This window comes from Phyllobates terribilis, unplaced genomic scaffold (genome assembly GCF_046119375.1).
Source record: "Phyllobates terribilis strain yellow unplaced genomic scaffold, ASM4611937v1 Scaffold_4__5_contigs__length_816908805, whole genome shotgun sequence".
Lineage (NCBI taxonomy): Eukaryota > Metazoa > Chordata > Amphibia > Anura > Dendrobatidae > Phyllobates > Phyllobates terribilis.
The window spans coordinates 676,839,063-676,867,020 of NW_027362764.1; the positions used below are offsets into that span (position 1 = coordinate 676,839,063).

At 46.1% G+C, this 27,958-nt stretch overlaps 2 non-coding genes and 10 pseudogenes across 2 annotated transcripts; all 12 read left to right on the plus strand.

Moving 5' to 3' along the window:
• The first annotated feature begins 294 nt into the window (after positions 1-294).
• LOC141268311 (5S ribosomal RNA) lies at positions 295-414 on the plus strand (annotated as a pseudogene).
• A 941-nt stretch (positions 415-1,355) lies between these two features.
• On the plus strand, positions 1,356-1,474 carry LOC141266588 (5S ribosomal RNA). Its single transcript, XR_012320620.1, has one exon. It is a non-coding gene; the product is annotated as a 5S ribosomal RNA (ribosomal RNA).
• Positions 1,475-2,095: 621 nt separating this feature from the next.
• On the plus strand, positions 2,096-2,215 carry LOC141270207 (5S ribosomal RNA; annotated as a pseudogene).
• Positions 2,216-3,139: 924 nt separating this feature from the next.
• On the plus strand, positions 3,140-3,259 carry LOC141268411 (5S ribosomal RNA; annotated as a pseudogene).
• Positions 3,260-3,880: 621 nt separating this feature from the next.
• Positions 3,881-4,000, plus strand: LOC141269561 (5S ribosomal RNA; annotated as a pseudogene).
• Positions 4,001-11,646: 7,646 nt separating this feature from the next.
• LOC141267730 (5S ribosomal RNA) lies at positions 11,647-11,766 on the plus strand (annotated as a pseudogene).
• A 941-nt stretch (positions 11,767-12,707) lies between these two features.
• On the plus strand, positions 12,708-12,815 carry LOC141270206 (5S ribosomal RNA; annotated as a pseudogene).
• A 606-nt stretch (positions 12,816-13,421) lies between these two features.
• LOC141269510 (5S ribosomal RNA) lies at positions 13,422-13,541 on the plus strand (annotated as a pseudogene).
• A 3,317-nt stretch (positions 13,542-16,858) lies between these two features.
• LOC141267059 (5S ribosomal RNA) lies at positions 16,859-16,977 on the plus strand. Its single transcript, XR_012321077.1, has one exon. It is a non-coding gene; the product is annotated as a 5S ribosomal RNA (ribosomal RNA).
• Positions 16,978-17,598: 621 nt separating this feature from the next.
• On the plus strand, positions 17,599-17,718 carry LOC141269937 (5S ribosomal RNA; annotated as a pseudogene).
• Positions 17,719-18,659: 941 nt separating this feature from the next.
• On the plus strand, positions 18,660-18,778 carry LOC141267372 (5S ribosomal RNA; annotated as a pseudogene).
• Positions 18,779-22,854: 4,076 nt separating this feature from the next.
• On the plus strand, positions 22,855-22,974 carry LOC141268620 (5S ribosomal RNA; annotated as a pseudogene).
• The last annotated feature ends 4,984 nt before the right edge of the window (positions 22,975-27,958 follow it).

Sequence of the window (27,958 nt, forward strand, 5' to 3'; positions counted from 1 at the left end):
CATCTCACCCTCTTCCTTCATTCACCCCTGGACGTCTCGATCCGCCCCCAAGTTACGGGTCCAGCTTGCTCTTTCTGTCACATTACCGCGATGAAGGGTTTAGCCTGCAGGAGACCCTGCACCGAGCCATTTTTGAAGACACCTGATGCGGAGGGTGAATTACTGCTAAACAAACCACACCTGTAGGGACGGCACAGCCTTTGCATGGACCCTTCGGAGCCCGCCCCGTCACGGCCAGATTGCTCGCCACCAAGCGATCCTGAGAAAGGCTGGCCGGGCGATGGATCAAGCAGCGTCTACTGGCCATACCACCTTGGATACGCCTGATCTCGTCTGATATCGGAAGCAAAGCAGGGCTGGGCTCGGCGAGTACTTGGATGGGATACCTCCTGGGAACACCGGGTGCTGTAGACCATTTTGATGACGTTTTGTCCTACTGCCCAGCTCGGCTAGCATGGAACGGCGCCTTGCCGGACACCGACCTTAAGTAACTTAGATGATGGAAGCCCCAAGGCCTCTGAGACAGTTGGCAGCTATGTACGCTACCCCGCCGCCTTCACGCAGGCCTGACACCGAGCTCCTTGCCACGGCTAGGAGTGCTTATTGACTCCGCAGCTCGCCGTGTGGAAATGATGGCGTTAAAAGCACCCGGGGCCGTGAAGGGGCCAGGCTTTCAGCAGGTGCCCAGGGAAGGTTTTGGATGCCGGCCGCCTAGCGAGGGCCAGCAGAAGTAACATGTTTCTCTGCAAAGAAGCTTGTGTAACCAAGCCAGACGGCTGACAAAGAGCTAACCTCAGTGCAAGGAAGGCAAGGAAGGTGCGGAAGGAATTGGGGAGGGGGGGGTGATTCCTGCTAGGGCCCTGAAATCATAAAACAGGCAGGAGAGTCTGACGCATAGTGACCGAGAGGTTGTAGGGGCAGATAGGGGGTGTTGTCACGTGCGAGCACGTGTGCATGCTGGCTTGTGTGTGAGAGTGCGCTTCCTAGGTGTGGCGCGCTGCAGACAGTCAAAGGGATTGTTCCCTTTCATTAAAAGTTAATCCCCGGCTGCAGGCTATTAGAAAGCAACTAACCGTGCTCTACTCACCCTACCCGGGTCTACCGGTGAGACTCGCCTTTGCTCCCGGCCTGTGGCATTGGCCGTGAAGCTGACGTTCCGTCGACAGCGCTGCAGCCGATCAGTGAGCTCAGCGGCTCTGAGTGGGGCGTTGTGTCTACAAGACCTTTTAAGGAAGCCAGCAAATAAATTGAAGAGAAGGGAAAGCACAAAAGGACCTGCTCTTGCTGAACACTGGAAAGGACATCCGGCAGCCAGACTTCAAAGTAGAAAAGCAGCAAGTGAGAGGCTTGTCTCTGCCTACAGCCACACCACCTTGAACACGCCTGATCTCATCTGATCTTGGAAGCTAAGCATGGTTGGGCATGGTTAGTACTTGGATGGGAGACTGCCTGGGAATACCATGTGCTGTAGGCTTTTGCTTTTTCTTTCCTTCCACCAGCAGGGGGTACTCTCTTCTATGCCTTTTTTCCATTCCCTTTCACAAGTGCACACATTCATTCTCTTTTCTTTTTTTCATTTGCTTTCTCTCTTGCGCTATTTCATCTCTGCAAAATACCAGCATCCTTCTGATCACCGTGGGCCTCCAGCATTGTTGCTTCTTTACTTTTAATACTAGGCTCCTTTTCACCAGGACCAGCGTCTCTCGCGTGGCTGGAGGCAACCACCGGTAACTCCAAGCAGAAGACCTTTGCAGGCAACACGACCCTCCCCCCTGAAGAGCAGCTCAATGTCACTGGCAACCATCTCACCCTCTTCCTTCATTCACCCCTGGACGTCTCGCTCCGCCCCCAAGTTACGGGTCCAGCTTGATCTTTCTGTCACATTACGGCGATGAAGGGTTTAGCCTGCAGGAGACCCTGCGCCGAGACATTTTTGAAGACACCTGATGCGGCGGGTGAATCACTTCTAAACAAACCACACCTGTATGGACGGCACAGCCTTTGCATGGACCCTTCGGAGCCCGCCCCGTCACGGCCAGATTGCTCGCCACCAAGCGATCCTGAGAAAGGCTGGCCGGGCGATGGATCGAGCAGCGTCTACTGGCCACACCACGTTGGATACGCCTAATCTCATCTGATATCGCAAGCAAAGCAGGGCTGGGCTCGGACAGTACTTGGATGGGATACCTCCTGGGAACACCAGGTGCTGTAGACCATTTTGATTACGTTTTGTCCTACTGCCCAGCTCGGCTAGCATGGAACGGCGCCTTGCCGGACACCGACCTTAAGTAACTTAGATGATGGAAGCCCCAAGGCCTCTGAGACAGTTGGCAGCTAAGTACGCTACCCCGCCGCTCTTCACGCAGGCTTGACACCGAGCTCCTTGCCACAACTAGGAGTGCTTATTGACTCCGCAGCTCGCCGTGTGGAAATGATGTCGTTAAAAGCACCCGGGGCCGTGAAGGGGCCAGGCTTTCAGCAGGTGCCCAGGGAAGGATTTGGATGCCGGCCGCCTAGCGATGGCCTGCAGAAGTAACATGTTTCTCTGCAAAGAAGCTTGTGTAACCAAGCCAGACGGCTGACAAAGAGCTAACCTCAGGGCAAGGAAGGAATTGGGGAGGGGGGGGTGATTCCTGCTAGGGCCCTGAAATCATAAAACAGGCAGGAGAGTCTGACGCATGGTGACGAAGAGGTTGTAGGGGCAGATAGGGGGTGTTGTCACGTGCGAGCACGTGTGCATGCTGGCTTGTGTGTGAGAGTGTGCTTCCTAGGTGTGGCGCGCTGCAGACAGTCAAAGGGATTGTTCCCTTTCATTAAAAGTTAATCCCCGGCTGCAGGCTATTAGAAAGCAACTAACCGCGCTCTTCTCACCTTACCCGGTTCTACCGGTGAGTCTCGCCTCTGCTCCCGGCCTGTGGCATTGGCCGTGAAGCTGACGTTCCGTCGACAGCGCTGCAGCCGATCAGTGAGCTCAGCGGCTCTGAGTGGGGCGTTGTGTCTACAAGACCTTTTAAGGAAGCCAGCAAAAAAATTGAAGAGAAGGGAAAGCACAAAAGGACCTGGTCTTGCTGAGCACTGGAAAGGGCAGCCGGCAGCCAGACGTCAAAGTAGAAAAGCAGCAAGTGAGAGGCTTGTCTATGCCTACGGCCCCACCACCCTGGACACTCCCTGATCTTGTTTGATCTTGGATGCTAAGCAGGGTTGGGCCTGGTTAGTACTTGGATGGGAGACTGCCTGGGAATACCAGGTGCTGTAGGCTTTTGCTTTTTCCTTCCTTCCACCAGCAGGGGGCACTCTCCTCTATGCCTTTTTTCCATTCTCTTTCACAAGTGCACACATTCATTCTCTTTTCTTTTTTTCATTTGCTTTCTCTCTTGCGCTATTTCATCTCTGCAAAATACCAGCATCCTTCTGATCACCGTGGGCCTCCAGCATTGTTGCTTCTTTACTTTTAATACTAGGCTTCTTTTCACCAGGAACAGCGTCTCCCGCGTGGCTGGAGGCAACCACAGGTAACCCCAAGCAGAAGACCTTTTCAGGCAACACGACCCTCCCCCCTGAAGAGCAGCTCAAAGTCACTGGCAACCATCTCACCCTCTTCCTTCATTCACCCCTGGACGTCTCGCTCCGCCCCCAAGGTACGGGTCCAGCTTGCTCTTTCTGTCACATTACCGCGATGAAGGGTTTAGCCTGCAGGAGACTCTGCGCCGAGACATTTTTGAAAACACCTGATGCGGCGGGTGAATCACTGCTAAACAAAACACACCTGTAGGGATGGCATAGCCTTTGCATGGACCCTTCGGAGCCCGCCTCGTCCCGGCCAGATTGCTCGCCACCAAGAGATCCTAAGAAAGGCTGGCCAGGCGATGGAACGAGCAGCGTCTACTGGCCATACGATCTTGGATACGCCTGATCTCATCTGATCTCGGAAGCAAAGCAGGGCTGGGCTCAGACACTACTTGGATGGGAGACCTCCTGGGAACTCCGGGTGCTGTAGACCATTTTGATGACGTTTTTACCTACTGCCCAGCTCGGCTAGCATGGAACGGCGCCTTGCCGGACACCGACCTTAAGTAACTTAGATGATGGAAGCCCCAAGGCCTCTGAGACAGTTGGCAGCTAAGTACGCTACCCCGCCGCCTTCACGCAGGCCTGATACCGAGCTCCTTGCCACGGCTAGGAGTGATTATTGACTCCGCAGCTCGCCGTGTGGAAATGATGGTGTTAAAAGCACTCGGGTCCGTGAAGGGGCCAGGCTTTCAGCAGGTGCCCAGGGAAGGTTTTGGATGCCGGCTGCCTAGCGAGGGCCAGCAGAAGTAACATGTTTCTCTGCAAAGTAGCTTGTGTAACCAAGCCAGACGGCTGACAAAGAGCTAACCTCAGTGCAAGGAAGGCAAGGAAGGTGCGGAAGGAATTGGGGAGGGGGGGGGTGATTCCTGCTAGGGCCCTGAAATCATAAAACAGGCAGGAGAGTCTGACGCATGGTGACGGAGAGGTTGTAGGGGCAGATAGGGGGTGTTTTCACGTGCGAGCACGTGTGCATGCTGGCTTGTGTGTGAGAGTGCGCTTCCTAGGTGTGGCGCGCTGCAGACAGTCAAAGGGATTGTTCCCTTTCATTAAAAGTTAATCCCCGGCTGCAGGCTATTAGAAAGCAACTAACCTTGCTCTACTCACCCTACCCGGGTCTACCGGTGAGTCTCGCCTCTGCTCCCGGCCTGTGGCATTGGCCGTGAATCTGACGTTCCGTCGATAGCGCTGCAGCTGATCAGTGAGCTCAGCGGCTCTGAGTGGGGCGTTGTGTCTACAAGACCTTTTAAGGAAGCCAGCAAAAAAATTGAAGAGAAGGGAAAGCACAAAAGGACCTGGTCTTGCTGAGCACTGGAAAGGGCAGCCGGCAGCCAGACGTCAAAGTAGAAAAGCAGCAAGTGAGAGGCTTGTCTCTGCCTATGGCCACAACAACCTGAACACGCCCGATCTCATCTGATCGTGGAAGCTAAGCAGTGTCAGTCCTGGTTAGTACTTGGATGGGAGACTGTAAAATAATACTCTTCCTGTATTATTTTTTTCTACTGAGGACTTCTCAAAATATCAATATCACGATATTCTTATAAAAAAATGTATCTATTTATTCTTGGATTGTCCATTAAAAAGAATCAGATTGCAGCAGGTACATACAATAATTAGTTATAAAGTAATTGTCCATTTGTCCATAATTTGCTTAATTGTTGAGATTCACCCATCTTTCCTTGGATCCTGGCTGGTAAATCATGTCTTTGTCCAGCATGTGTCCAGGCCTACATGTCATCTGCTTCTCAGCATGAAGATTCTGTGTCTTGTGGGGTGGGCAGAGCAAGAGAGCCAACCCTTTCTGTACCATGGGCTTTTATAGCCAGTCGTATGGCACACCTGTTCTACATATGGTAGTGAACCAAAAATACACACACAACTAGCGCCTGTCAACTAGACACGATGGCTGAGGCATAGAACTCAGAAAAATGATTATCGATTAACATTCCAAATGAATTTCCATAATTAACCATTTAACATTTCCCCCTTTTTGAGAATAAAAGGACTTTAACTGAAAATTCTCAAAAGAAGATACATTCATCAATCATTTTTTCTTTTCTTCTTCCTTGGCAATATCATTAAATTTCCATAATAATAATAATAGTAATAATAGTATCAATATCGGATTATTGTTATATAATGATGTGAATTCATGTTATGGTAAGCCGCGACTAATATTCATTTAATATGTATAATAATACTTCCCTATATGTAAATTGAAGCAATCGCGGGTTCAATCGTCATCATCTGATGTCATCGGGTCGTCGTCTCGTCTTCTTCTTGGTTCTTTTATAACACAGTCTTTAGATGAAAACTCCTTTGAAATAAATTACAGCATGTAGATATTGTACAGTCCATAATTGTGTTCATTTTTGTTCAGTCCATAAACTGTACTCTTTATTAGAAAGATCATGTGTGTCAGTTGATAAGAAAACAAAGTCCATGGATGAAATGTAGCTTTAATATCTGTGCAGTGTCACCTGGACTTACGTTGGATCGTCTTTGGAATCTTCCGTGTGTCCGCACCGGTCTCGTGTCACTTTTGGAACAGATGTGACGTCTTTGGTCAGTAAAGCAAGGGTTAACTTGACACTTTCCTGCGTTGTATAGCACCATAACCAGTACTCAGTCCTTTATATACAGGACACATATGCCAGGTATTACCTGTTCACCAGCTTTCATTGAAGCGTTGCAGGTGATAAGAAACCACTGGAACGTGATGAAACTTGAACACAACACAGTACATATAGGATCATCGTCCTCTGCCGTCCTGGTGATCAGTGGTGTGAATTGTATTGTGTGTAATGGACACAGTCTATTATAACACTCAGCATTCACACCTGTTACCTTCTGAGACGTCCGGATATCAGTTGCTTCTTCTTGTAAATTTTGAGAATCTCTTTGATTTATAAAAATTAAAAGTCTTTATTAAGATAGAATTCATAATTGCGATGTCTTGATTGAAGTCTTCATTCCCTAATCTGATACCAAATCTGGCAGTTTTTCCTAACCTATAATATCACAGCGTACCATAGCAATCAGTAATATCCATCTAATTATTATCAAAATATTAAAACAAATTATGTTTGGAATAATAAACAATAATAGATAATAATTCATTATCAATCAAGTTCTCCATATGATAGAACATTTTTATGTCATAGGTGTAATTACCTTTTCCAACCCATAGGTGTCAGTGTATTTTGAAAAAACAAGTTTTTATATCTTTATTAAACCAATAATATCAAAGAATGTATACTCCTGAACCAAAATGAATAAATATATGAATGTATGAATGAATGAATGAATGAATAAATGAATGAATGAATTGTTGTGTTTACTCAGAAAATGTAAACATTTTTTTCCTTAGCAATATATATTTAATGAAGAAATACTCTTGTATTAGACATTACTTTTTTAAATATTAATGTGTTTTCTCAATTTAGATATTGAACTGAAATAAAATCAAATGAGAATTAAAAAATGAAAAAATAGAAAAATAAGAAGCATAAAGTAAGAATAAAATTTTAAAAATGAAAAATAAAATTAAGAGTAAAAATAAGAATAAAAATAAAAATAAGGCCTTTAAATTTTAATGACAAATGCAGAGTAATTATATTCTCCATAAAAAATACCCTTATATCTCCATTATCTGGATGATTTCATATTTGTCATAACCTTGTACCACCAAAAAATATTAAATTATGCAACTTTGCATGTAATACCCTTCTTAATTATACCATAGTACCTTATTATTTCTTCTTTATTAAATGTGTGTAAAATAAGTATTGATCAAAAGTGATTATGTAATCAGGATCAAAAACACATTTTCTCCCTTAATACCAAAAATATTATTTTATAAAATTTATGTATATATCAGAACCCAATTAAAAATAATTATTCTTCTAGAAATATTGTGCATAAATTTCATATTGATGAGTAGCATAGATGTGACTAAAGAGAGGTGTGTACCTATTTAGGTAACCATTAAAAATAATATTATAGTTATTCAAGAATATTATCATGTGGAAAATTATTCTAAATATAAATTTGCTTTGTAAACCATTTTGATGTGTGGTTGCCCTTATCCACTATTAGTTAAATCAAGAAATAATAATTATTAAAGAAATATAGAAATATATATATGTAGATAATACCTAATTATGTATTATAATTTCCTCAGAATTAAATATATTTTTGTACCTTCACATAAAGAAACATTTTTTTTTTTTTAAACATACAAACATACGAGGCCTCTGTCACATCAATCACACTTAGCAGCTGCTGATTTACTCATCTGTCACCTTCACTCTGACATTCACAGATCTGTTCAACTCAAACATTCCACATATGAAGTTTTAGATATATATATATATATTTAACCCAAAATTGTTGTATCCCAATTTATTAATGCGCATTGCCATATCAATTGAATATCTTTATATTTCTTTGAATATTCCCCAAGTACATATTATATAATATGAGAGTAAGTCACTGGAATTTCAGACACTTGAAAAAACTCTTGTCTTAGATTCTTTTTTCACTGGCTGCCCGGTCTTAAGTTACATCAGTTGAAAATAGAATGAATGGGATCCTATACTATTAGCTCAAAGTTCAAAGGCCGCAGCTGTCAAACGTCATGCTGTAAAGCTACTTTAATTTGCACGAACACTTCATGCACAGAAAATATTAGCAACACAAAAGAATTAATAAGTATTACATATATATTATAGTTCAACTAGATATATTGTTATTATTTTAAAATGTTATACACATAAAATCATGCAATTTTTTCACTTCCTGTGTGAATAAAGAAATAAATCCATTTTAGAGTTCTTTGATCAAATCCTGCTTTGGAATGAAAACTCTAAGGAAATATAAGAAAATAAAATTAAATATCAAATTCATACAGAAACAGAATTATTTAAATATCTTATACATATATTGGTTGGTTCTAATGTAATTCAAAATATTGCTACTTAAATTTATATATATGAAGTTCTAATTTATTAATTAATATATATATATATTTTATAAACGTATATATAAATACAATTATACGCAATCTCTACTTAGACAAGTGTATATATATATATATATATATATATATATATATATGAACTATTAGAAACTATGTAACTACAATTTTACTGTATAAAATTATAAATAAATATTGAGACATTGTATTACATTTTGATACAACATTATAATTACAGTTTTTCCTTAGCCACTCCCTAAACCAAATCTTCTGTCTCTCTCAAATATCTCCAGGAACGCCCTATTTAGGAAAGACAGTTTTATATCCTTCAAAACCTCAGAGAACTGCCTGTTCTTCTGTCCACATTCCATGACGTCACTGTGAGTTGGTCATCTCACCTGTCTCTGTCCATCAGTTTCAGCCATTTTCCTTTTTAGAGAATCACAGTTCTGACTGAGAATTAACTCATTCTGTGGAGAGATGGATCTTTGCACTGGCTGATATGGCTTATAACATATATGAAATCTTCTGCGTATTTGATAGAGTTCACTATGGGGATGACTCAGTCTAGGAGAGTTTGATATTGGCTTTTGGTAAGATTTTACCTTTCCTGGTTTTATAAATTTAGCTTGATTTATTTTCTTTTCACGATTCTCATGTTTTCTAACAAAATCCAGCATCTGCGCACATTCAAATAATGAATTTTTTTGTGATGCCATAACTTGGGAAACTGAATTTAGGAATTTGAATTTTTGTACAAAAGTTGTTATCATATGTTGTACTTTTCCATTTTTGATGAGAGCTTTGTACAACCGTTCAAATATGGACATGAATGTATATGTACATTCCTTCCTACCAATCCTTAGTTTCTGCAGATCTTCTATGTTGGGAAAATCCATTGTGACACAATAAATCAAATATCTTGATCTGTCCGAATCATTTTCCCATCCATTAGGAGAGTCATTTTCACAGGGCATTAAATGTAAACGTCTGGACAATGTCACAGGAATCCATATTTTAAATAATTGATTCCTCTCCTCATTGGATAAATCAAACTTATCAGAGAAGCTCTCAAATGTCTCTGAATTTCTACAGGCATGGATTTTGACATCATATTTTGGCATGATTTTGTATAATTTCAGCAAATTTTTCCTCATTTTAATTTGGAGTTGAGCCTGGGTAATTCCAGAATTCTCTGATATTTTTAGTGGCTCTTGTACGTCCGTTCCTCCTACGTCACTCACGTCTCCTCCCACATCACCTAGTATGTCGGTTTCTCGTATGTCAGTCATGTCTCCTCCCATGTCAGGTTTCTGTATGTCCGTCTCTTGGTCAGACCCAAGGTCACCTTCAGTTACAAACACGTGTCTTACTTCTTGTTCATTTTCCACATTACAGTCAGAATCAGTATCACCGTCTGACACTTCTACACTATTTTCCTGCTTAGAAATCTCTAACACAAGACTATGAAAAAAATCTACCAAATGTAGAATATTTCTCAATTTCTGTTTGTCTCTATTTACCAATTTAGAAGTTAACTGTAAATTCTGCAATTCACATTCTTTGTATAAACTGAGCCACAAAACTTCTATGTCATCTCCTGCATTACGTTTGAAATTAATATTACTTTGTTTAGCAAAAGAAGAAATTATATCCATATTTTGCTTACCTTAAGATTCCTTGGCTTCTCTTTATCAGCACGTCCTGTCTTCAGTTCGTCTGATTCTTTTCCTGTGTGATTCTGTTCCTTGTTAGTACCTCTGCTTCCTGTCTTTCCTCAGTCTGTAGGTCCTTTCTGCTTCTCTTGACAAACTAGTGAATTTACTGACACGTGAACAACAGCTGTTCAGCTCGTCAGGACTCCCCCCTTGTTCACGGAAGAAATTCACTTACTTAATTTAAAAAACAAAAAAACAGGACTGGCTGGCTCACCATTGTAAAATAATACTCTTCCTGTATTATTTTTTTCTACTGAGGACTTCTCAAAGTATCAATATCACGATATTCTTATAAAAAAATGTATCTATTTATTCTTGGATTGTCCATTAAAAAGAATCAGATTGCAGCAGGTACATACAATAATTAGTTATAAAGTAATTGTCCATTTGTCCATAATTAGCTTAATTGTTGAGATTCACCCATCTTTCCTTGGATCCTGGCTGGTAAATCATGTCTTTGTCCAGCATGTGTCCAGGCCTACATGTCATCTGCATCTCAGCATGAAGATTCTGTGTCTTGTGGGGTGGGCAAAGCAAGAGAGCCCCCCTTTTCTGTACCATGGGCTTTTATAGCCAGTCGTATGGACACCTGTTCTACATATGGTAGTGAACCAAAAATACACACACAAATAGCGCATGTCAACTAGACACGATGGCTGAGGCATAGAACTCAGAAAAATGATTATCGATTAACATTCCAAATGAATTTCCATAATTAACCATTTAACAGAGACCGCCTGGGAATGCCAGGTGCTGTAGGCTTTTGCTTTTTCCTTCCTTCCACCAGCAGGGGGCACTGTCTTCTATGCCTTTTTTCCATTCCCTTTCACAAGTGCACACATTCATTCTCTTTTCTTTTTTTCATTTGCTTTCACTCTTGCGCTATTTCATCTCTGCAAAATACCAGCATCCTTCTGATCACCGTGGGCCTCCAGCATTGTTGCTTCTTTACTTTTAATACTAGGCTCCTTTTCACCAGGAACAGCGTCTTCCGCGTGGCTGGAGGCAACCACCGGTAACCCCAAGCAGAAGACCTTTGCAGGCAACACGACAGTCAACCCTGAATATCAGCTCAAAGTCACTGGCAACCATCTCACCCTCTTCCTTCATTCACCCCTGGATGTCTCGCTCCGCCCCCAAGTTACGGGTCCAGCTTGCTCTTTCTGTCACATTACCGCGATGAAGGGTTTGGCCTGCAGGAGACCCTGCGCCGAGACATTTTTGAAGACACCTGATGTGGCGGCTGAATCACTGCTAAACAAACCACACCTGTAGGGACGGCACAGCCTTTGCATGGACCCTTCGGAGCCCGCCCCGTCATTGCCAGATTGCTCGCCACCAAGCGATCCTGAGAAAGGCTGGCTGGGCGATGAATCGAGCAGCGTCTACTGGCCATACCACCTTGGATACGCCTGATCTCGTCTGATCTCGGAAGCAAAGCAGGGCAGGGCTCGGACAGTACTTGGATGGGATACCTCCTGGGAACGCCGGGTGCTGTAGACCATTTTGATGACGTTTTGCCCTACTGCCCAGCTCGGCTAGCATGTAAGGGCGCCTTGCCGGACACCGACCTTAAGTAACTTAGATGATGGAAGCCCCAAGGCCTCTGAGCCAGTTGGCAGCTAAGTACGCTAGCCCGCCGTCTTCACGCAGGCCTGACACCGAGCTCCTTGTCACGGCTAGGAGTGCTTATTGACTCCGCAGCTCGCCGTGTGGAAATGAAAGCATTAAAAGCACCCGGGGCCGTGAAGGGGCCAGGCTTTCAGCAGGTGCCCAGGGAAGGTTTTGGATGCCGGCCGCCTAGCGAGGGCCAGCAGAAGTAACATGTTTCTCTGCAAAGAAGCTTGTGTAACCAAGCCAGACGGCTGACAAAGAGCTAACCTCAGTGCAAGGAAGGCAAGGAAGGTGCGGAAGTAATTGGGGAGGGGGGGGTGATTCCTGCTAGGGCCCTGAAATCATAAAACAGGCAGGAGAGTCTTTCTCATAGTGATGGAGAGGTTGTAGAGGCAGATAGGGGGTGTTGTCACGTGCGAGCACGTGTGCATGCTGGCTTGTGTGTGAGAGTGCGCTTCCTAGGTGTGGCGCGCTGCAGACAGTCAAAGGGATTGTTCCCTTTCATTAAAAGTTAATCCCCGGCTGCAGCCTATTAGAAAGCAACTAACCGCGCTCTACTCACCCTACCCGGGTCTACCGGTGAGTCTCGCGTCTGCACCCGGCCTGTGGCATTGGCCGTGAAGCTGACGTTTCGTCGACAGCGCTGCAGCCGATCAGTGAGCTCAACGGCTCTGAGTGGGGCGTTGTGTCTACAAGACCTTTTAAGGAAGCCAGCAAGAAAATTGAAGAGAAGGGAAAGCACAAAAGGACCTGGTCTTGATGAGCACTGGAAAGGTCAGCCGGCAGCCAGACGTCAATGTAGAAAAGCAGCAAGTGAGAGGCTAGTCTCTGCCTACGGCACACCACCCTGAACACGCCTGATCTCGGAAGCTAAGCATGGTCGGGCCTGGTTTGTACTTGGATAGGAGACCGCCTGGGAATACCAGGTGCTGTAGGCTTTTGCTTTTTCCTTCCTTCTACCAGCAGGGGGCACTCTCTTCTATGCCTTTTTTCCATTCCCTTTCACAAGTGCACACATTCATTCTCTTTTCTTTTTTTCATTTGCTTTCTCTCTTGCGCTATTTCATCTCTGCAAAATACCAGCATCCTTCTGATCACCGTGGGCCTCCAGCATTGTTGCTTCTTTAATTTTAATACTAGGACCAGCGTCTCCCGCGTGGCTGGAGGCAACCACCGGTAACCCCAAGCAGAAGACCTTTACAGGCAACACGACCCTCCACCCTGAAGAGCAGCTCAAAGTCACTGGCAACCATCTCACCCTCTTCCTTCATTCACCCCTGGACGTCTCGCTCCGCCCCCAAGTTACGGGTCCAGCTTGCTCTTTCTGTCACATTACCGCGATGAAGGGTTTAGCCTGCAGGAGACCCTGCGCTGAGACATTTTTGAAGACACCTGATGCGGTGGGTGAATCACTGCTAAACAAACCACACCTGTAGGGACGGCACAGCCTTTGCATGGACCCTTCGGAGCCCGCCCCGTCACGGCCAGATTTCTCGCCACCAAGCGATCCTGAGAAAGGCTGGCCGGGCGATGGATCGAGCAGCATCTACTGGCCATACCAGCTTGGATACGCCCGATCTCGTCTGATCTCGGAAGCAATGCAGGGCTGGGCTCAGACAGTACTTGGATGGGAGACCTCCTGGGAACACCGGGTGCTGTAGACCATTTTGATGACGTTTTGCCCTACTGCCCAGCTCGGCTAGCATGGAACGGCGCCTTGCCGGACACTGACCTTAAGTAACTTAGATGATGGAAGCCCCAAGGCCTCTGAGCCAGTTGGCAGCTAAGTACGCTACCCCGCCGCCTTCACGCAGGCCTGACACCGAGCTCCTTGCCACGGCTAGGAGTGCTTATTGACTCCGCAGCTTGCCGTGTGGAAATGATGGCATTAAAGCACCCGGGGCCGTGAAGGGGCCAGGCTTTCACCAGGTGCCCAGGGAAGGTTTTGAATGCCGGGCGCCTAGCGAGGGCCAGCAGAAGTAACATGTTTCTCTGCAAAAAAGCTTGTGTAACCAAGCCAGACGACTGACAAAGAGCTAACCTCAGTGCAAGGAAGGTTATCCTTATCCTCTCTTGCTGACAACTTTATCTTCTAAAAGGTAGGGGAGAAAACAAGGGGATCTGCTACTTTGGATCTAATCCTTATAAACAGGGAGCAAATGGTTGAGGAGGTAAAGGTGGCTGGGACCCTAGGAGGCAGCGATCATGCTATTATAGAATTTTGGATAACTAGAGGATGAAGACATGTGAAGACTCAAACTTCAAGGTTAGATTTTAGAAAGGCAGATTTTAAGAGACTCAGAAAGAGAATAGGAAGGATCCAATGGCTGGATGTCCTTAAGGACAAAAATGTCCAGGAAGGATGGGAAATTTTTAAAAATGAGATTCTCAAAGCACAATCGTTAACAATCCCGAAAAGTAGGAAGAATGGGAAGCATTTAAGGAAACCAGGATGAATGAACACAGAACTTAAACACATGCTAAAAAGAAAGAAAGAAATGTTTATTAAATGGAAAGAGGGAGGCATATCTAAAGAAGATTATAATGCAGTCTGCAGATCCTGCAGGGCACGTATCAGGTTAGCTAAAGCTGACAATGAATTAAGGCTTGCAAGAGATGTCAAAAGCAATAAAAAAGGATTTTGGGGGTATGTCAAAAGTAAAAGAAAAGTCAAAGATGCTATAGGATTTTTACAGGATGAAAATGGAGAAATGGTAAGAGAGGATGTTGAGAAGGCCGAACTTTTTAATTCCTATTTTGCATCTGTTTTCTCTCAGAAAGAAAATGTAACATCAACTGATCTTCACTGTCCTTTTAAAGGAATAGAGGAATCCAAGTTATCTGTAAACAGAAAGATTGTGAGGGAATATTTAGCTAACATAAATGAGTTCAAGTCTCCAGGTCCAGATGAATTACACCCCAGAGTACTGAAGGAGATCGTAGAAGAAATTTTAGAACCACTCTCCATAATCTTTGAAAATTCTTGGAGAACAGGAGAAGTCCCAGAAGACTGGAGAAGAGCAAATGTTGTTCCTATCTTCAAAAAGGGGAAGAAGGTGGACCCAGGGAACTTTAGGCCGGTGAGTCTGACTTCTATACCAGGAAAGATCTTTGAACAAATTATTAAACAACATGTATGTAAGTACATGGATAAGAATGAAGTGATTAACCAGAGTCAGCATGGGTTTGTAACTAACAAGTCATGTCAGACTAACTTAATTTCCTTCTATGACAGAATCACTGACTGGGTGGATCAGGGAAATGCTGTAGATATAGTATATCTTGACTTCAGCAAAGCATTTGACAAAGTATCTCACACCATCCTTATTGAAAAAATGACCAAGTATGCAATGGACCAGGCAACTGTTAGGTGGATTCATAACTGGCTTAGTGATCGGACTCAAAGGGTGGTTGTAAATGGCTTCACATCCAGCTGGATGAATGTCTCAAGTGGGGTACCACAGGGCTCCGTCCTGGGACCTGTATTGTTCAACATCTTTATCAATGATTTAGATGAAGGAATTGAGGGTAAACTGATTAAATTTGCTGATGACACAAAGCTAGGAGGGATAGCTAATACTAGAGAAGAGAGAGAGAGGATTCAAAAAGACCTAAATAAACTGGAGCAGTGGGCAGCAACCAACAGAATGGTTTTTAACAGGGAAAAATGCAAAGTACTACATCTGGGCAATAAAAATGAAAAAAGCATATACAGAATGGGAGGAATAGAGCTAAGCAACAGTACATGTGAAAAAGACTTAGGTATACTAATAGATCATAGACTGAACATGAGTCAACAGTGTGATGCAGCAGCAAAAAAGGGAAATACAATTCTGGGATGTATTAACAGAAGCATACAGTCTAGATCACGTGAAGTCATTATCGGTCTTTACTCCTCTTTGGTCAGACCTCATCTGGAATACTGTGTACAGTTTTGGGCACCACATTTTAAAAAAGACATAGACAAACTGGAGCAAGTTCAGAGAAGAGCGACCAGAATGGTGACTGGTCTGCAAACCATGTCCTATGAGGAACGGTTGCAGGATTTGGGAATGTTTAGCTTGCAAAAAAGAAGACTGAGAGGAGACTTAATAGCTGTCTACAAATATGTCAAGGGCTGTCACATTGTAGAAGGATGATCTTTATTCTTATTTGCACAAGGAAAGACTAGAAGCAATGGGATGAAACTAAATGGGAGGAGACACAGATTAGATATTAGAAAAAACTTTTTGACAGTTAGTGTGATTAATGAGTGGAACAGGCTGCCACGAGAGGTGGTGAGTTCCCCTTCAATGGACGTCTTCAAACAGAGGCTGGACAGACATCTGTCTGAGATGATCTAGTGAATCCTGCTTTGAGCAGGGGGTTGGACCAGATGACCCAGGAGGTCCCTTCCAAGTCTACCATTCTATGATTCTAAGATTCTATGATTCTATGAAGGCAAGGAAGGAATTGTGGAGGGGGGGGGGTGATTCCTGCTAGGGCCCTGAAATCATAAAACAGGCAGGAGAGTCTGACGCATGGTGACGGAGAGTTTGTAGGGGCAGATAGGGGGTGTTGTCACGTGCGAGCACGTGTGCATGCTGGCTTGTGTGTGAGAGTGCGCTTCCTAGGTGTGGCGCGCTGCAGACAGTCAAAGGGATTGTTCCCTTTCATTAAAAGTTAATCCCCGGCTGCAGGCGATTAGAAAGCAACTAACCGTGCTCTACTCACCCTACCTGGGTCTACCGGTGAGTCTCGCCTCTGCTTCTGGCCTGTGGCATTGGCCGTGAAGCTGACGTTCCGTCGACAGCGCTGCAGCCGATCAGTGAGCTCAGCGGCTCTGAGTGGGGCGTTGTGTCTTCAAGACCTTTTAAGGAAGCCAGCAAAAAAATTGAAGAGAAGGGAAAGCACAAAAGGACCTGGTCTTGCTGAACACTGGAAAGGGCATCCGGCAGCCAGACTTCAAAGTAGAAAAGCAGCAAGTGAGAGGCTTGTCTCTGCCTACGGCCACACCACCCTGAACACGCCTGAACTCATCTGATCTAGGAAGCTAAGTAGGGTTGGGCCTGGTTAGTACTTGGATGGGAGACTGCCTGGGAATACCAGGTGCTGTAGGCTTTTGCTTTTTCTTTCCTTCCACCAGCAGGGGGTACTCTCTTCTATGCCTTTTTTCCATTCCCTTTCACAAGTGCACACATTCATTCTCTTTTCTTTTTTTCATTTGCTTTCTCTCTTGCACTATTTCATCTCTGCAAAATACCAGCATCCTTCTGATCACTGTGGGCCTCCAGCATTGTTGCTTCTTTACTTTTAATTCTAGGCTCCTTTTCACCAGGACCAGCGTCTCCCGCGTGGCTGGAGGCAACCACCGGTAACCCCAAGCAGAAGACCTTTGCAGGCAACACGACCCTCCCCCCTGAAGAGCAGCTCAAAGTCACTGGCAACCATCTCACCCTCTTCCTTCATTCACCCCTGGACGTCTCGCTCCGCCCCCAAGTTACGGGTCCAGCTTGCTCTTTCTGTCACATTACGGCGATGAAGGGTTTAGCCTGCAGGAGACCCTGCGCCGAGACATTTTTGAAGACACCTGATGCGGCGGGTGAATCACTGATAAACAAACCACACCTGTAGGGACGGCACAGCCTTTGCATGGACCCTTCGGAGCCCGCCCCGTCACGGTCAGATTGCTCGCCACCAAGCGATCCTGAGAAAGGCTGGCCGGGCGATGGATCAAGCAGCGTCTACTGGCCATACCACCTTGGATACGCCTGATCTTGTCTGATCTTGGAAACAAAGCAGGGCGGGGCTCAGACAGTACTTGGATGGGAGACCTCCTGGGAACACCGGGTGCTGTAGACCATTTTGATGACGTTTTACCCTACTGCCCAGCTCGGCTAGCATGGAACAGCGCCTTGCCGGACACCGACCTTAAGTAACTTAGATGATGGAAGCCCCAAGGCCTCTGAGCCAGTTGGCAGCTAAGTACGCTACCCCGCCGCTTTCACGCAGGCCTGACACCGAGCTCCTTGCCACGGCTAGGAGTGCTTATTGACTCCGCAGCTCGCCGTGTGGAAATGATGGCGTTAAAAGCACCCGGGGCCGTGAAGGGGCCAGGCTTTCAGCAGGTGCCCAGGGAAGGTTTTGGATGCCGGCCGCCTAGCGAGGGCCAGCAGAAGTAACATGTTTCTCTGCAAAGAAGCTTGTGTAACTAAGCCAGACGGCTGACAAAGAGCTAACCTCAGTGCAAGGAAGGCAAGGAAGGTGCGGAAGGAATTGGGGAGGTGGGGGTGATTCCTGCTAGGGCCCTGAAATCATAAAACAGGCAGGAGAGTCTGACGCATGGTGACGGAGAGGTTTTAGAGGCAGATAGGGGGTGTTGTCACGTGCGAGCACGTGTGCATGCTGGCTTGTGTGTGAGAGTGCGCTTCCTAGGTGTGGCGCGCTGCAGACAGTCAAAGGGATTGTTCCCTTTCATTAAAAGTTAATCCCCGGCTGCAGCCTATTAGAAAGCAACTAACCGCGCTCTACTCACCCTACCCGGGTCTACCGGTGAGTCTCGCCTCTGCTCCCGGCCTGTGGCATTGGCCGTGAAGCTGACGTTTCGTCGACAGCGCTGCAGCCGATCAGTGAGCTCAGCGGCTCTGAGTGGGGCGTTGTGTCTACAAGACCTTTTAAGGAAGCCAGCAAAAAAATTGAAGAGAAGGGAAAGCACAAAAGGACCTGGTCTTGCTGAGCACTGGAAAGGGCAGCCCGCAGCCAGACTTCAAAGTAGAAGAGCAGCAAGTGAGAGGCTTGTCTGTGCCTATGGCCAAACCACCCTGAACACGCCTGATCTTGTCTGATCTTGGAAGCTAAGCAGGGTTGGGCCTGGTTAGTACATGGATGGGAGACTGCCTGGGAATACCAGGTGCTGTAGGCTTTTGCTTTTTCCTTCCTTCCACCAGCAGGGGGCACTCTCTTCTATGCCTTTTTTCCATTCCCTTTCAGAGGCCATTAGTCAGGGCAGGAGTCAGGTAACAAACACTTTGACCACTTACTCTCTACTAACTATGTTTCTGTTAGCTCTCACTTTTTCCTCTATAGTCCTCCACTTTCTAATAACCCCTCAAATCCCTACACCAAGTAAGAAACTCTTCATCTCTCCCTCTATTCTCCCCATTCATCTCATCTCCTCCTCCAAATTATTCCTCAACATTCAATCCTGGATCTCCAAACACAGACAGCCACCTCATGCTCTCTCTTCCTCCCACCTGCTAACACTTTCTCTGCTCCTCCTCACTGCTGGAGATATTTCTCCAAATCCTGGTCCTCCTCGCCATATCCCCACAGTCACTTCTACCTCCTATCCACGATCTTCCTCAAACTGTCGCAACCCTTCTAACCTCATACCCATCCAACTAATACCCACCTCCTCAGCTATACTAACAGGAGCTCTCTGGAACGCTCGCTCTGTCTGCAACAAACTTTCCTTCATCCACGATCTTTTCATTACAAACAAACTCTCCTTCCTCGCCATCACCGAAACCTGGCTCACCCCCTCTGACACAGCCTCCCCAGCTGCCCTTTCATATGGCGGATTCCACCTTTCCCACACCCCCCGCCCCAATGGCAAACATGGTGGAGGCGTAGGTTTCCTCCTATCAGAACTCTGCGCTTTCACCAAAATCCCACTGCCACCCTCCGTTACACTCCCCTCTTTTGAGGTGCACTGTGTGCGCATCTATTCCCCCTCCAACCTCCAACTGGCCGTCGTTTACCGACCCCCAGGGCAAGCCACCACCTTCTTAGACCATTTCACTACCTGGCTGCTTCACTTCCTTTCCACTGACATCCCCACTATCATAATGGGTGACTTCAACATCCCCATTGACACTCCCCACTCGTCTGTCTCTAAGCTCCTATCCCTCACTTCCTCCTTTGGACTCACTCAATGGTCTTCCACACCCACCCACAAAGATGGCCACACACTGGACCTCATCTTCACCCGCCTCTGTTCCCTATCTAACCTCTCTAACTCACCACTCCCTCTCTCTGACCATAACCTCCTCACATTCTCTACCCTCTCCTCTCCGGGTGCACAATCCCCACTCCACAAACTCACACACCCTCGCAGAAATCTCAAACACCTTGACCTACACTCTCTCTCTGAATCCCTCCTTCCTCTCACAGACATAAATTCCTTACACGATGCAGACGCTGCTGCTGCTTCATAAAACACCACAATAGCTGCAGCTCTAGACTCGATCGCCCCTCTCACACACACCACACCTCGCACATTCAACAGGCAACCCTGGCACACTAAACTTACCAAAGAACTGCGCCGGGCCTCCAGGGTTGCGGAGCGGAGATGGAAAAGGTCTCACTCCATCGAGCACTTCATCGCATTCAAGCAATCCCTCACTAATTTCAAGTCCGCACTCACTACAGCAAAACAAACCTACTTCTCATCTCTCATATCCTCCCTATCTCACAACCCTAAACAGCTATTTAACACTTTCAACTCTCTCCTTCGTCCCCCAGCACCTCCTCCCTCTTCTCTCATCTCAGCCGACGACTTTGCCTCATTCTTCAAACAGAAGATTGACACCATCAGACAAAACTTTGGCCTAAAGTCCACGCAACCCCTCCTCATATCTACTCAACCCTCCTCCTCCAAACCCCACTTCTCCACCATTACAGAAGGTCAAGTCTCCTCTTTACTCTCCAAATCACACCTCACCACCTGCGAACTTGACCCAATCCCATCCCACCTCATCACTAACCTCACCACAGTCTTCATCCCAACCCTAACCCACCTCTTCAATCTATCACTAACAACCGGAGTCTTCCCCTCATGTTTCAAACATGCCGCAATCACACCCATCCTCAAAAAGCCCTCCCTTGACCCTTCCTCTCTGACCAGCTACCGCCCCATATGACTCCTCCCCTTTGCCTCAAAACTTCTAGAACAACATGTCCACCTTGAACTGTCCTCCCACCTCTCCTCCTGCTCCCTCTTCGACCGTCTACAATCTGGCTTCCGACCGCATCACTCGACTGAAACTGCCCTGACCAAAGTCACCAATGACCTACTAAATGCCAAATCCAAGCAACACTACTCCATCCTCCTCCTTCTGGACCTGTCATCTGCCTTTGACACAGTGGACCATTCCCTCTTACTCCAGTTTCTCTCATCTCTTGGCATCACGGACTTGGCTCTATCTTGGATCTCCTCATACTTAACAGACAGGACATGCAGCATCTCCCACTCACGCACCACCTCCTCATCTCGCCCCCTATCTGTCGGTGTCCCCCAAGGTTCAGTTCTAGGACCTCTGCTCTTCTCCATCTACACCTTCGGCCTGGGACAGCTCATAGAGTCTCACGGCTTTCAGTATCACCTCTATGCTGACGACACACAGATCTACCTCTCTGGACCCGATATCTCCTCCCTACTAACCAGAATCCCACAATGTCTGTCCGCCATCTCATCCTTCTTCTCCGACAGGTTTCTAAAACTCAACATGGATAAAACAGAGTTCATCATCTTTCCACCCTCTCATTCACATCCCCCATCTGACCTATCCATCAACGTCAATGGCTGTTCACTCTCCCCAGTCCCACAAGCTCGCTGCCTTGGGGTAACCCTGGACTCTGATCTCTCCTTCAAGCCACATATCCAAGCCCTTTCCACCTCCTGCGGACTCCAACTCAAAAACATCTCCCGGATCCGTGCATTCCTCAGCAAAGACTCTGCAAAAACACTAGTGCATGCCCTCATCATATCCCGCCTCGACTACTGCAACCTCCTGCTCCGTGACGTCCCTTCCAACACTCTTGCACCTCTCCAATCTATCCTAAACTCTGCTGCTCAACTAATCCACCTGTCCCCCCGCTATTCCCCGGCCTCTCCTCTCTGTCAATCCCTTCACTGGCTCCCCATTGCCCAGAGAATTCTGTTCAAAACTCTAACCATGGCATACAAAGCCATCCACAACCTGTCTCCCCCATACATCTGTGACCTAGTCTCCCGGTACTTACCTGCACTCAACCTCCGATCCTCACAAGATCTCCTGCTCTACTCCCCTCTTATCTCCTCCTCCCACAATCGTATACAAGATTTCTCCCGTGCTTCCCCCCTACTCTGGAACTCTCTACCCCAACATATCAGACTCTCGCCGACCGTGGAAACCTTCAAAAGGAACCTGAAGACCCACCTCTTCCGACAAGCCTACAACCTGCAATAAACACCACTGCACGACCAGCTCTACCCTCACCTACTGTATCCTCACCCATCCCTTGTAGACTGTGAGCCCTCGCGGGCAGGGTCCTCGCTACTCCTGTACCAGTCGCAGACTCGTTTTGTTAAGATTATGTAAATGATTTTGTTATGTATATCCCTATCACATGTAAAGCGCCATGGAATAAATGGCGCTATAATAATAAATAATAATAATAATAATAAGTGCACACATTCATTCTCTTTTCTTTTTTTCATTTGCTTTCTCTCTTGCGCTATTTCATCTCTGCAAAATACCAGCATCCTTCTGATCACCGTGGGCCTCCAGCATTGTTGCTTATTTACTTTTAATGCTAGGCTCCATTTCACCAGGACCAGCGTCTCCCGCGTGGCTGGAGGCAACCACCGGTAAACCCAAGCAGAAGACCTTTGCAGGCAACACGACCCTCCCCCCTGAAGAACAGCTCAAAGTCACTGGCAACCATCTCACCCTCTTCCTTCATTCACCCCTGGACGTCTCGCTCCGCCCCCAAGTTACGGGTCCAGCTTGCTCTTTCTGTCACATTACCGCGATGAAGGGTTTAGCCTGCAGGAGACCCTGCGCCGAGCCATTTTTGAAGACACCTGATGCGGCGGGTGAATCACTGCTAAACAAACCACACCTGTAGGGACGGCATAGACTTTGCATGGACCCTTCGGAGCCCGCACCGTCACGGCCAGATTGCTCGCCACCAAGCGATCCTGAGAAAGGCTGGCCGGGCGAAGAATCGAGCAACTTCTACTGGCCAAACCACCTTGGATACGCCTGATTTCATCTGATCTCGGAAGCAAAGCAGGGCTGGACTCGGACAGTACTTGGATGGGAGACCTCCTGGGAACACCGGGTGCTGTAGACCATTTTGATAACGTTTTTACCTACTGCCCAGCTCGGCTAGAATAGAACGGCGCCTTGCCGGACACCGACCTTAAGTAACTTAGATGATGGAAGCCCCAAGGCCTCTGAGCCAGTTGGCAGCTAAGTACGCTACCCCGCCGCCTTCACGCAGGCCTGACACCGAGCTCCTTGCGGCGGCTAGGAGTGCTTATTGACTCCGCAGCTCACCGTGTTGAAATGATGGCGTTAAAAGCACCCGGGGCAGTGAAGGGGCCAGGCTTTCAGCAGGTGCCCAGGGAAGGTTTTGGATGCCGGCCGCCTAGCGAGGGCCAGCAGAAGTAACATGTTTCTCTGCAAAGAAGCTTGTGTAACCAAGCCAGACGGCTGACAAAGAGCTAACCTCAGTGCAAGGAAGGCAAGGAAGGTGCGGAAGGAATTGGGGAGGGGGGGGTGATTCCTGCTAGGGCCCTGAAATCATAAAACAGGCAGGAGAGTCTGACGCATGGTGACGGAGAGGTTGTAGGGGCAGATAGGGGGTGTTGTCACGTGCGAGCACGTGTGCATGCTGGCTTGTGTGTGAGAGTGCACTTCCTAGGTGTGGCGCGCTGCAGACAGTCAAAGGGATTGTTCCCTTTCATTAAAAGTTAATCCCCGGCTGCAGGCTATTAGAAAGCAACTAACCGCCTGTGGCATTGGCCGTGAAGCTGACGTTCCGTCTACAGCGCTGCAGCCGATCAGTGAGCTCAGCGGCTCTGAGTAAGGCGTTGTGTCTACAAGACCTTTTAAGGAAGCCAGCAAAAAAATTGAAGAGAAGGGAAAGCACAAAAGGACCTGGTCTTGCTGAGCACTGGAAAGGGCAGCCGGCAGCCAGACGTCAAAGTAGAAAAGCAGCAAGTGAGAGGCATGTCTCTGCTTACGGCCACACCACCCTGAACACACCCGATCTCATCTGATCTTGGAAGCTAAGCAGGGTCAGGCCTGGTTAGTACTTGGATGGGAGACTGTAAAATAATACTCTTCCTGTGTTATTTTTTTCTACTGAGGACTTCTCAAAGTATCAATATCACGATATTCTTATAAAAAAATGCATCTATTTATTCTTGGATTGTCCATTAAAAAGAATCAGATTGCAGCAGGTACATACAATAATTAGTTATAAAGTAATTGTCCATTTGTCAATAATTAGCTTAATTGTTTAATTGTTGAGATTCACCCATCTTTCCTTGGATCCTGGCTGGTAAATCATGTCTTTGTCCAGCATGTGTCCAGGCCTACATGTCATCTGCTTCTCAGCATGAAGATTCTGTGTCTTTTGGGGTGGGCAGAGAAAGAGAGCCCCCCCTTTCTGTACCATGGGCTTTTATAGCCAGTCGTATGGACACCTGTTCTACATATGGTAGTGAACCAAAAATACACACACAAATAGCGCATGTCAACTAGACACGATGGCTGAGGCATAGAACTCAGAAAAATGATTATCGCTTAACCTTCCAAATGAATTTCCGTAATTAACCATTTAACATTTCCCCCTTTTTGAGAATAAAAGGACTTTAACTGAAAATTCTCAAAAGAAGATACATTCATCAATCATTTTTTCTTTCCTTCTTCCTTGGCAATATCATTAAATTTCCATAATAATAATAATAGTAATAATAGTATCAATATCGGATTATTGTTATATAATGATGTGAATTCATGTTATGGTAAGCCGTGACTAATATTCATTTAATATGTATAATTATACTTCCCTATATCTAAATTGAAGCAATCGCGGGTTCAATCGTCATCATCTGATGTCATCTGGTCGTCGTCTCGTCTTCTTCTTGGTTCTTTTATAACTCAGTCTTTAGATGAAAACTCCTTTGAAATAAATTACAGCATGTAGATATTGTACAGTCCATAATTGTGCTCATTATTGTTCAGTCCATAAACTGTACTCTTTATTAGAAAGATCATGTGTGTCAGTTGATAAGAAAACAAAGTCCATGGATGAAATGTAGCTTTAATATCTGTGCAGTGTCACCTGGACTTACGTTGGATCGTCTTTGGAATCTTCCGTGTGTCCGCACTGGTCTCGTGTCACTTTTGGAACAGATGTGACGTCTTTGGTCAGTAAAGCAAGGGTTAACTTGACACTTTCCTGCTTTATATAGCACCATAACCAGTACTCAGTCCTTTATATACAGGACACATATGCCAGGTATTACCTGTTCACCAGCTTTCATTGAAGCGTTGCAGGTGTTAAGAAATAGTGTTGAGCCACCCCCGTAGTTTTCGGGTTCGGTTCGGTTCGTCGAACACCGGGATGTTCGAGGAACTGTTCGTCGAACTGTTCGTCGAACACCTTAGAACACCGTCGAACACCGTTAAAACCAATGGCAGGCAAACAAAAACACATAGAAACACATAGAAAACACCTGCAAAGGTGTCCAAAAGCTGACAAACTGCTCAGAAGACACTCTCTTTAAAAATGCCGGCCGGCAAATTCAGCAGCGGCATACACCGGTACCCGACAATTTAGACAAGAAGGAATAGAGCATCACACATAGATTAGATAGATAGAAACATGTCAGTCACATACATATGAAGTACAGTGACAGTGTTGGTTACTGCACTTGTCATTTAGTGTAAAGGATTTATTAAAAAAAATATTAGTGTTTTCATGCACCGTCTCTTTAAAAAAGCCGGCCGGCAATTCAGCATCTGTACCCGACAATTTAGAACAGAAAGAATAGAGCTTCACATATAGATTAGATAGATAGAAACATGTCAGTCACATATATAATAAGTACAGTGACAGTGTTGCTTACTGTACTTGTCATTTAGTGTAAAGGATTTATTTAAAAAAATAATAGTGTTTTCATGCACTGTCTATTTAAAAAAGCCGGCCGGCAATTCAGCAGCGGTACCCGACAATTTAGAACAGAAAGATAGAGCATCACACATAGATTAGATAGATAGAAACATGTCAGTCACATTTATAATAAGTACAGTGACAGTGTTGGTTACTGTACTTGTCATTTAGTGTTAAAATAAAGGATTTATTAAAATAAAAATTGGCGTGGGATCCCCCATAATTTTAGGCTCTAGCGGAGGTTAAGCAGACGGCTGGGGCAGATGTTTGAAGCCTCGGAAGGGGGTAATACCCACGGAGCTTACCAGGCTACTAATATCAGCCCCCAGCTGAATACTTAGCCTTTACTAGCTATTAAAATGGGGGACCCCCCCCAAAAAATGACGTGGGGTCCCCCCTATTTTAATAGCTAGCAAAGGCTAGGCAGACAGCTGGGGGCTGATATTAATAGCTCAGGAAGGGTGCCATGAATATTGGCCCCCTCCCAGGCTAGAAACACCAGCCGTCAGCCGCTCCAGAAATGGCGCATCCATAGGATGCGCCAATTCTGGCACTTAGCCTCGCTCTTCCCACTGCCCTGTAGCGGTGGCAGTGGGGTAATAGGGCTGGGGTTGATGTCAGCTTATAATGCCAGCTGACATCAAGGCCAGGTTAGTAATGGAGAGGCGTCTATAAGACACCTCCATTACTAACCCCATAGTCAAAGTTAAAAAAAACACAAACACCCAGAATAAAGTCCTTTAATTGAAATAAACACACAATTCTTTATTGTTCTAAATTAAACCATACTTACCGTCACGCCCATTCCAGCTGAAGCCAACGATCTCCTGTAATAAAAATAAAATAATAAACCAACATCATCCTTACCTTTCCATGGTTCCCAGGACAGCTCCAGCTCTGCTACATCGAGATGACTGGCTGGACCGCAGCAGAACGCTGCCATCCAGCCTGTCATCCCACGGACACTGAGAAGCGCAGGCATGCTTGCGCTCCTCACTGTCTCGCTGTGACGGCATCCAGATGAGCCGAGGTCATGTCCAATGAACTCGGCTCACCTCATGCACGTCACTGACAGCGTGGGAAAATTCTCACGCTGAAGCGCTGAGTGCAGGAGAATTTTCCCACGCTGTCAGTGAGGTGCATGAGGTGAGTTGAGTTCATTGGACATGAGCTCACCTCATGCACGTCACTGACAGCGTGGGAGAATTCTCCTGCACTCAGCACTTCAGCGTGAGAATTTTCCCACGCTGTCAGTGACGTGCATGAGGTGAGCCGAGTTCATAGGACATGACCTCGGCTCATCTGGATGCCGTCACAGCGAGACAGTGAGGAGCGCAAGCATGCCTGCGCTTCTCAGTGTCCGCGGGATGACAGGCTGGATGGCAGCGTTCTGCTGCGGTCCAGCCAGTCATCTCGATGTAGCAGAGCTGAAGCTGTCGTGGGAACCATGGAAAGGTAAGGATGAGGTTGGTTTATTATTTTTCTTTTATTGCAGGAGATCGTTGGCTTCAGCTGGAATGGGTGTGATGGTAAGTATGGTTTAATTTAGAACAATAAAGAATTGTGTGTTTATTTCAATTAAAGGACTTTATTCTGGGTGTTGTGTTTTTTTTAAATACTTTACTAGAAATTCATGGCGGTCATGTCTAATACTGGCGTGACCCCATGAATTTTGGGCTTGGGGCCAGCTGATAATACCAAGCTGGCCCTAACCCCTTTATTACCCAGTGAGGCACCGCACCAGGGCCCTGGACGAGTTGGGTACAGCGCCAGAAGATGGCGCTTCTATGAACGCGCCATTTTCCGGGGTGGCTGCGGACTGCAATTTGCAGCGGGGGGCCCAGAAAGCTTGGGCCTCCCTGCGCTGCAGATTCCAGCCCCCAGCTGCCTAGTTGTACCTGGCTGGACACAAAAATAGGGCGAAGCCCCACGTATTTTTTTTTTAATTATTTCATGAAATTCATGAAATAATTAAGAAAAAAAGGCCTTCCCTATATTGTTGTGTCCGGCCAGGTACAAATAGTCAGCTGGTGGTTGGGGGCAGCCCGTTCCTGCCTGCTGTACCTGGCTGGACACAAATATAGTGCGAAGCCCCACTTCAATTTTTTTTAATTATTTCATGAAATTCATGAAATAATTAAGAAAAAAAGGC